General features: G+C 42.4%; 1 long non-coding RNA gene across 1 annotated transcript; it reads right to left on the reverse strand.

The window, feature by feature from the left end:
• LOC149467685 (uncharacterized) lies at positions 1-483 on the reverse strand. Its single transcript, XR_016311901.1, has 2 exons — positions 386-483; positions 1-279 (listed from the first exon to the last, which is right to left on the reverse strand). It is a non-coding gene; the product is annotated as an uncharacterized LOC149467685 (long non-coding RNA).
• Between the last annotated feature and the right edge of the window lie 8581 nt (positions 484-9064).

Genomic DNA, 9064 nt, shown 5'->3' on the forward strand with positions numbered 1-9064 from the left:
TTCAAAAAATTCAGACAATACTTTATTTGATCACATAGATCATAAGGAGGTTAAACATGAGCACGGTGAACATGTCAAACAAATAAAATCATGTTAAAAAGCACTAGGCGTCTTCATTATAGGGTCATTTTAGCAAGTAGAGCACCATATATGGCAATATAGGGTAATGGTGAGGTAATTCTCCTAGATTTCCATGAATTTCCAGCTTATATTAGAGTGAGCCATGTATACAGCAGATATATTCCCAATATACGTCAGGAACCTCCTGGTATGTGAAAGCTGGAACACAAAAAATACACAATGTATGTATGAGAATATAGGAGCTAAATCGCATCCAGGCCTCACCAAGCCTCCCTCTACAGCAATGAGTGGACACTTCAATTACCTTCTCAGTTGTAAGACTGTCATACCCGCTTCTCAAATAAAGGGACTTCCTGGGTAGCCACCCCAAGTGAAACAAAGTCCACAGTACCAAATGATTCTGGGGATATATATAAAAATAAATATAAATGTATAGATCACAGGCATCAAGTAAACCCTGAAAACAAGGAACACAATATGGGTAATATTACCATCAATGAAGATCAAGAAGACTCCCGTCGACTTGAAATAAGATCAGGTCCTTGATGCTAGTTCAGAGGTGCATATGGGGGTGGGAAGGCAGGTAGTCACAGTACGTAGATTCCAAACACATATAATATGTATGTAGCAGGCCGTGAGAACCTGAGTCTATATACCCAATAAAGGGTTTCCAAAAATTACTCAATCTGAGAAAATTGAAGCGGTTACATTAGGATATGGCTATGTCACAGCATACAATGCCTGAATAGGATAGCGTGTATATATGTATATATATGTTATCCTCTGAAGAGGATTTCAAAACATTCCCCGTGTATACAGGGTAAATTAGGCCCATATGAGATGCCTTCTTAACTCCATATATGCTCTATAAATCTAGACAGCTGTAAGTTTAAATAACTTGCCACCGGTGGAAGATATATTCCCCTAGGGGATTGCCGTTTGCGAACCGCTGTAATAGTAGCCTTATGGTAGTTTTTCAGAGGGCCTCATGCCTTCCTAGCAAGGAGCTGTGACACCGCTGTAGGGGTGCTCTTGTCACACTACCATATTGTTTAGTATGCATTTTCCGGGTTTATGGATCCACACTTATACAAGTGAGTCGGAGATATGATAATGACACCAGCTATTCGTGTCATTTTAGGTGGCTTGTTTCTGCTCTATTTTTGAAGGACATCCCCTTCTTTTTCAAACATGCCCCTGGGGGTGTCTGATGGGTTTATAAATATTTGGTCTATTACAGCGTTTTTCAACCACTGTGCCGCGGCACACTAGTGTGCCGTGAGATATTGTCTGGTGTGCCGTGGGAAAAATTGCAATTTCATCCGTAACATGTGGCCTCGGCTCACAAATAGACCAATCATTAGAACAGCAATGGGCAAACTACGGCCCGGCGGACCTTTTAATCCGGCCCGCGGAGCGTGATACTGTCAGGATGATCTGTCCCCCTCGACGTATCTGCGCATGTGCCGGAGATCGCCGATCGGCTGCTAATGCCTGAAACTGGCACATGCGCAGATACGTCGAGGGGGACAGATCCTCATAGGAGACAGATTTTCATGCTACACCGGAACGGCGAGAGGAACGCGCGGAGCAAAGGTAAGTGAATTGACACGGGGGGGGCTTGGGGACTTAATATGGGGGATGAATTAATATGGGGGATGAATTACTATGGGGGATGAATTACTATGGGGGATGAATTACTATGGGGGATGAATTACTATGGGGGATGAATTACTATATGGGGGATGAATTACTATGGGGGATGAATTACTATGGGGGATGAATTACTATAGGGGGGATGAATTACTATGGGGGATGAATTACTATATGGGGGATGAATTACTATGGGGGATGAATTACTATATGGGGGATTAATTACTATAGGGGGGATGAATTACTATATGGGGGGTGAATTACTATAAGGGGGATGAATTACTATGGGGGATTAATTACTATATGGGGGATGAATTACTATGGGGAATGAATTACTATGGGGGATGAATTACTATATGGGGGATTAATTACTATGGGGGATGAATTACTATATGGGGGATGAATTACTATGGGGGATGAATTACTATGGGGGATGAATTACTATATGGGGGATTAATTACTATGGGGGATTAATTACTATGGGAGATGAATTACTATATGGGGGATGAATTACTATGGGGGATGAATTACTATATGGGGGATTAATTACTATGGGGGATGAATTACTATGGGGGATGAATTACTATATGGGGGATTAATTACTATGGGGGATGAATTACTATGGGGGATTAATTACTATATGGGGGATGAATTACTATGGGGGATGAATTACTATATGGGGGATTAATTACTATGCTTACTATGGGGGAATATTACTATACTTACTATGGATGACACATACACATCATTCATCTACTCTTGGTCCGGCCCCCGGGTCCAATATATGAACCTATTGCGGCCCTCAAGTCAAAAAGTTTTTCAATACATTTTTTTAACATTTTCTAATGGTGGTGTGCCTCGTGATTTTTTTCATGAAAAAAGTGTGCCTTTGCACAAAAAAGGTTGAAAAACACTGGTCTATTATACAATATGTAAAATAGGCAGTGAAAAAAGTGGTGTGACAGTTTCTCAGTTTAATTGGCATCCTAAAAACAGAGATTTTATTAATAACACATATTACTATTATCCCAACTTAATTGAAAAGTGAATAATAAACTAAATTGTATTGCTGGCTAACACCAGAAAAAGGGGGAAAGAGAAAGAACCGCAAGCTGTACAGATTTAACCTTTTTCTTAATATACATCCATAACTGTCTCAATCTACAGTAAATATCATAAGTACAGTGCTCAGCATAAATGAGTACACCCCAACAGATTTGTCTGAAAACCTTTACTTTCCTTTAACCTCCTCGGCGGTCTGATTATTTCCGATTTTTTGTGCTGAAAGTGGTACCATTTTTTTGCATGGAAATATGTAGTTTTTCATTGTAGGCTATAATTTTTAGGAATAACTCACTGAAATCTGTACGAACAAGAGTCTAGTAAACATCCCGGGTAGGATAAAATTTGAAACACGAAATCATAAATTATAATTTAATAAATAATCATAAAAAATAATAATATAATAATAATAAATTTAATTCAATAATATAATCAAACCAAAAACACTGAAAGTTGAAATACAGAGGCAAATTCGCACATCGCTGAGCAAAGTCGCAAAATCGTTTTCAGTGTCTGATGATGAATTTCCCCACGAATCATTATCACTCAATTCTGCAAGTGGTTCTAATTTACTATCGCTGTTCTCTAGCTGGTCTAAAACCGCTTTTGACGTAAAGGGACGCTTTTAGTTTCCAGGCAGAAAGAACAGTCAAAATGCAGGCAGGGCACAGGACAAAGCAGTAGGGACAAAATGTATGTGAAATGCATTGAAACAGCAAAGTTTTACTATGTAATAATCATTTTTTAAAAAAATGACATTTTTTAAAAATTTCAAATTTCCTGCCGGTTCCGGCGCCCGTACGTCCCGACGTCACAGGGACCGGAACACGGAAGCCGGATGCCGGCATCGGCCGGAGGAGATGGCCAGGGACGCTGCAGGGGACACATCGTGGGAGCGAAGGACAAGGTAGGTGCTGCAGGGACTCCCTGAGCAACGCCGCATGGTAAGCCCGAGTGTAGCTTGGGATTACCGCTCTTGGTACTCAAATTTTACCCCGAGCTACACTCGGGAATACCGCTAAGGAGGTTAAGAATCAACATTTTCTATGGGACACTATACTACAAAATACTCCCACAAATTCAGGCCATTGATTGCAAACAAGATTTGTGAATTTGCACACACAAAAAAGTATTTTTCGTAACTAATTCATTCAAGACCATGTTGCAAAACTGAATACACCCCAATGAAAGTCTTAGGAACAAAGCTAAATTTTAGACAACAAAATCCCAATTAACAAGAATTCAACTACAGGTGAGTCTAATTATTCATTAACCGCCTCCCGCCATATATGGAAATGACGGACGGGCGGCGGTTCTCTCGTTTAGGGAAGACGTCATATGACAACCTCCCACTCTAACCACATATGCGTGGCCATGGGAGCGCGCCACATGGCGATTGCTGGTGATCTGTGTCCCTTGGACACAGATCATCATCGATCCTGGTAAAAAGCCATTGGCTGCAGTTCTTTACCACGTGACAGGCTGTGTGCAATTACAGCCTGTCACAAATGTAAACACAGAGCAGTAACTCACAGATCTCGTGTGAGGAGAGGAATCTTCTAACAGTGAGTTACCATTTTTGCAGTGCATACACACATTACAGCCCCTATAACAGTGCCCATCAGTGTAGCTGTAGCCCATCAGTATACCTGTTGCCCATCAGTGTACCTGTTGCCCATCAGTGCCTATCAGCAGTGCACCTGTCGCCCATCAGTGCCGATCAGTGTACCAGTCGCCCATCAGTGCAACTGTCACCCATCAGTAGTGCACCTGTCACCTATCATTCTCCTTCAGTGTACCCGTCGCCCGTCAATGTACCTGTCGCCCAACCAGCAGTGCACCTGTCACCCATCAGTGTACCCATCGACCATCTGTGTACCTGTTGCTCATCAGGGCTCATCAGCAGTGTATCTGTCGCCCATCAGTGACCATCAGCAGTGCACCTGTCGCCCATCAGTACCTAGCAGTGCACCTGTCACCCAGCAGTGCACCTGTCACCCAGCAGTGCCCAGCAGTGCACCTGTCACCCAGCAGTGCCCATCAGCAGTACACCTGTCGTCCATCAGTGCCACAATCAATAAAGTACCGTCACACATCCACAATCAGAGTACCGTCACACAGCCACCATCACCAGAGTACCCCTCCTACAGCCAACATCACCAGAGTACCCATCCTACAGCCAACATCAGCAGTCTACCTGTCCCAGTGCCACCAGAGCCAGCCATGTCAAAACAAGTTTACACTAGTGAGGAAGCGTTCAAAATCCTCAGTATGACAGATGAGAGCAGCGAGGAGCTCTCACTCTCTGATTCTGATTCAGTGTATGAGCCCATAAAAAGCAGTGGATCAGCAACTGAATCATAAGAGGAAAGGGTCCCTCCTAAAAGGATACAGTGCTCTGAAAATGAGGCAGCCACCAGCAGCACCATACACCCCAATGGTCAATCTGCAAATGACAATGGCACTAGACCCATAGAGGAAAGACCCAGTACCAGCACTGCAATATTCCATCAACCCCCAAGAATCAGGGCCCAAACATACCTCCCAGATGTTCTTGCCAACCCATTATGGCTGCCCTCCAACTTCGGATCAGCAAGCATTCCCCCTTTCACTGCACAGCCAGGTGTGCAGGCCAACACTGAGCATTTTTCAGCAATTCATTTTTTTTATTAATTTTTGCCCGACACTTTACTACAGTTTATTTTGGACCAGACAAACCTTTTTGCCAAACAATTTATTTCTAACAACCCCAGTTCATCCTAAGCCCATCCATTTGAATGGAGACCTTTTACATTGGAGGAATTTAGGTTATTTTTGGGCCTCACCATTAACATGGGGCTTACAAAAAAAAATTAAGGACTTGCATACTGGTCCACACACCCAATCCACCACATGCCAATTTATTCTGCTGTAATGCCCAGGTCACGCTATAAGATTATCATGTGTTTCATTCATTTCAGTAACAATACCCAGTGCCCTCCCAGAGATCATCCCAACTATGACAAACTATACAAAATTCACCCACTTCTTAATTTTTTTCCCTAAAGATTTGCTGAACTTCTTGCCAGCATAAAAACATGTATGGACGAATCCCTTGTCCACTTCACTGGCCGGCTAGGAATTAAGCAATATATTCCAAGTAAGAGGGTGAGATATGGAGTAAAGCTCTACAAGCTTTGTGAAAGATCCACGGGATATTTATATGCGTGGGAAAAATTGTCTGGGACTTCTATATATATACTAGTCTGCCCCTTTTCTGACACCTGTACCGTGAGAAAACCTTGGCCTGCGGTACCTCCTGAAAAAACAGGAAGGGCTTCCCACAATCTCTACTGAACACCAGGTTACAAAAGGGGGAATCAGCAAGCCTAAGAAACGATGAAGTGCTTGCCTTGAAGTGGAAAGATAAGAGAGACATTTACGTGCTGTCCACAAACCACAATGACACCTTGGTGGAAATTACTGGAAGACACGGTCCAATTCAAAAGCCTGCGGCCATCCAAGATTATAATCTCTACATGGGGGAGGGAATTTCAACAATCAGATGTTGGAGCCCTATTTAGCAACAAGAAGGTCTCGTTTCTGGTATAAAAAGGTTGCAATCTATTCTATTCATTTGGCTATATATAATGTGTATGTCACCTACACCAAATCCACAGAAAGAACCACTGCCTTCCTCAAATTTATAGAAGTTGTCAGGCCCCTTATCTATCAGGATCCCCCCCAGAAAGCATTAGTTCCAATTCTGTGAGCAAACTTCATGAGTGCCGCTTCCCTGAGAGTATTCCACCAACAGAAGCGGGTCAAAGATGCCAAAAAAGATGTTCAGTATGCAGCAGAGGAGGAGTTAGAAGAGACACAAGTTTTCACTGTCCCCAGTGTCCCTCCCAACTAGGCCTGTGCATCGGAGACTGCTTCCGATGTTTTCACACGTTGCTAAAATATTAGTCCATATTTCAAACTGACTGCCATTTCCCCGTTTCAATATCTCTGCTGATCAATTGCCTGCTGCCTCAACCAACCATGCCACTGCCTTCTACCTTAACCGACCCCGGCCTGTTTATCAACTATGCCTTTCCCTGCCGTTTGCAATGTTTATCCACCACGTTTCTGCCTTCCACCTGAACTGACCCTGGCCTGTTTATCGACTATGCTTCTGCCTGCCATCTGGATTATCAACCACGTTTATGCCTTCTTCCTGGACTGACCTCAGCCTGTTAATCGGCCATGTTTTTTGCCTGCCGCTTGGATTGATACTTTGCCCTGCTACTGTAGTAGTAGGATTCAAGATAACACAGGGGTCTCACATATGTGAGGGGCTTCAGAGTAGAGTTTGAGTAAAGAAAAACAGTTTTTGGCTTTCTCTGGTTTTGTAATTCCTGGAACAGGGTCTGTTTGTCCGGAGGCTTCGAAGTGATTGGGTGGGACGAAGCCTCTACCCCTGTGCCCTGGTCCTACCTGACCGAGGCCCTAAGCCTGATGTTCCTGCCTGCTGCCTGGACCAATGCTTTGGCTGTGCTGACCATATCTCTGCCTATTGCCTGTAATAACCCAGGACATTTACCATATTCCTGCCTGCTGCCTGGACAAATACCTTGGCTGTGCTGACCATATCACTGCCTGCTCCCTGTAATGACCCAGGATGTTTTATGGACCATGTTCCTGCCTGCTGCCTTAACCATACTTTGGCTGTGCTGACCATATATCTGCCTGCTGCCTGTACTGAACCAGGACTTTTTATGGACCTTGTTCCTCCCTGCTGCCTGGATGTCAGCCTGCTGCCTGTACTGACCTGGATCTATTCTCTCCTCAAACCACAGGTAATCTTTTGTTTACATTGTTTTCTATACAGTGTTTGCTGATTTTTGTGTTACGCTTGTTGCAATGCTGGGCACATAATCTGTACAGACATTGAAAAGGTCTTGCACATGTGGTATCCCCATAAACATAAGGAGTAGCAGAATGTATTTTGGGGTTTAATTCTTGGTATGTCCATGCTGTTTTTTAGAAATATCTTATAGATTGACAACTTTGTGTTAAAAAATACATTTTCATTTTCTTTCCACATTTTCCGAAAACTTGTGGAAAAAAAATAAAATGTTCAAAAGACTCATTATGCCTCTTAGAAAATACATTGTTTTCTTTCCAAAATGGGGTCATTTTGTGGGTGTTTCCACTTTCCTGTTGCTCCAGGGGCTTAAAAAATGTGATTGGCTGTCAGGAAATTAGATGTATAATTTTTGCCCCTAGAACGCCTAAAGGTACTTCTTGGATGTTGGTGCTCTCTGTGTGGCCAGGCTGTGGAAAAGTGTCACACATGTGGTATCCCCATACTCAGGAGAAGTAGCAGAATGTATTTTGGGGTGTAATTTTTGCTATGTACGTGCTATGAGTTGGAAATAGCTTACAAATGGACAATATTGTGTAAAAAAAAAAAAGTTTTCATTTTCTTTCCACATTTTCTTAAAATTTGTGGAAAAAAAGAGACATGTTCAAAAGACTCATTATGCCTCACAAAAAATATGTTGGAGTGTTTGCTTCTCAAAATGGGGTCATTTTGTGAGTAATTCCATTGTCCTGGTACTCCAGGGCCTTCAAAAACATGATAGGTTGTCAAGAAATTAAATGTGTAATTTATACCCCTAGGTCACCTGATTGTGCTCTTTGCATGTTGGGCCTCTCTATGTGGCTAGGCTGTGAAAAAGTCTCACACATGTGATATCCCCATACTCAGGAGGAGTAGCAGAATGTGTTTTTGGGGTGTAGTTGCAAGTATGCATATGTCGTGTAGGAGAAATAACCTTTCAATATAACAATTTTGTTGAACAAAAGAAAAAAATCTTCATTTTCAATAGAATTGTGGGGAAAAAATTACAACTTCAAAAAACTCACTATATCCCTGACTAAATACCTTGGACTGTCTACTTTCCAAAAAGGGGTAATTTGGTGGGTATTTGTACTGTCCTGACTTGTTAGTGTCTCAAGAAATTAGATAGGATATTGGTACATCAGGTGTGATCAATTTTCAATGATTGGTACCATAGCTTGTAAACTGTATTATGCAGGCCATAGACGGGTCGAAAATCGGCCGACGTTACCAGCAACAGTAAAAAAAATCGGCCGAATTTCATCCTGTCTACAGCCGGCAAAAAGTGTCCCTGCAGAGAGCTCCGCTATTTCTTTGTCTGTTCTTTGACATTTATAGTGGTTGCAACAATGTATCTATTTGTATCCATTTAGGATACAGATGTTTTTATTCAGAAACAAA

The sequence above is a fragment of the Staurois parvus genome, unplaced genomic scaffold (assembly GCF_062004578.1).
Source record: "Staurois parvus isolate SC_StPar_1 unplaced genomic scaffold, SC_StPar_1.0 ptg000104l, whole genome shotgun sequence".
NCBI lineage: Eukaryota > Metazoa > Chordata > Amphibia > Anura > Ranidae > Staurois > Staurois parvus.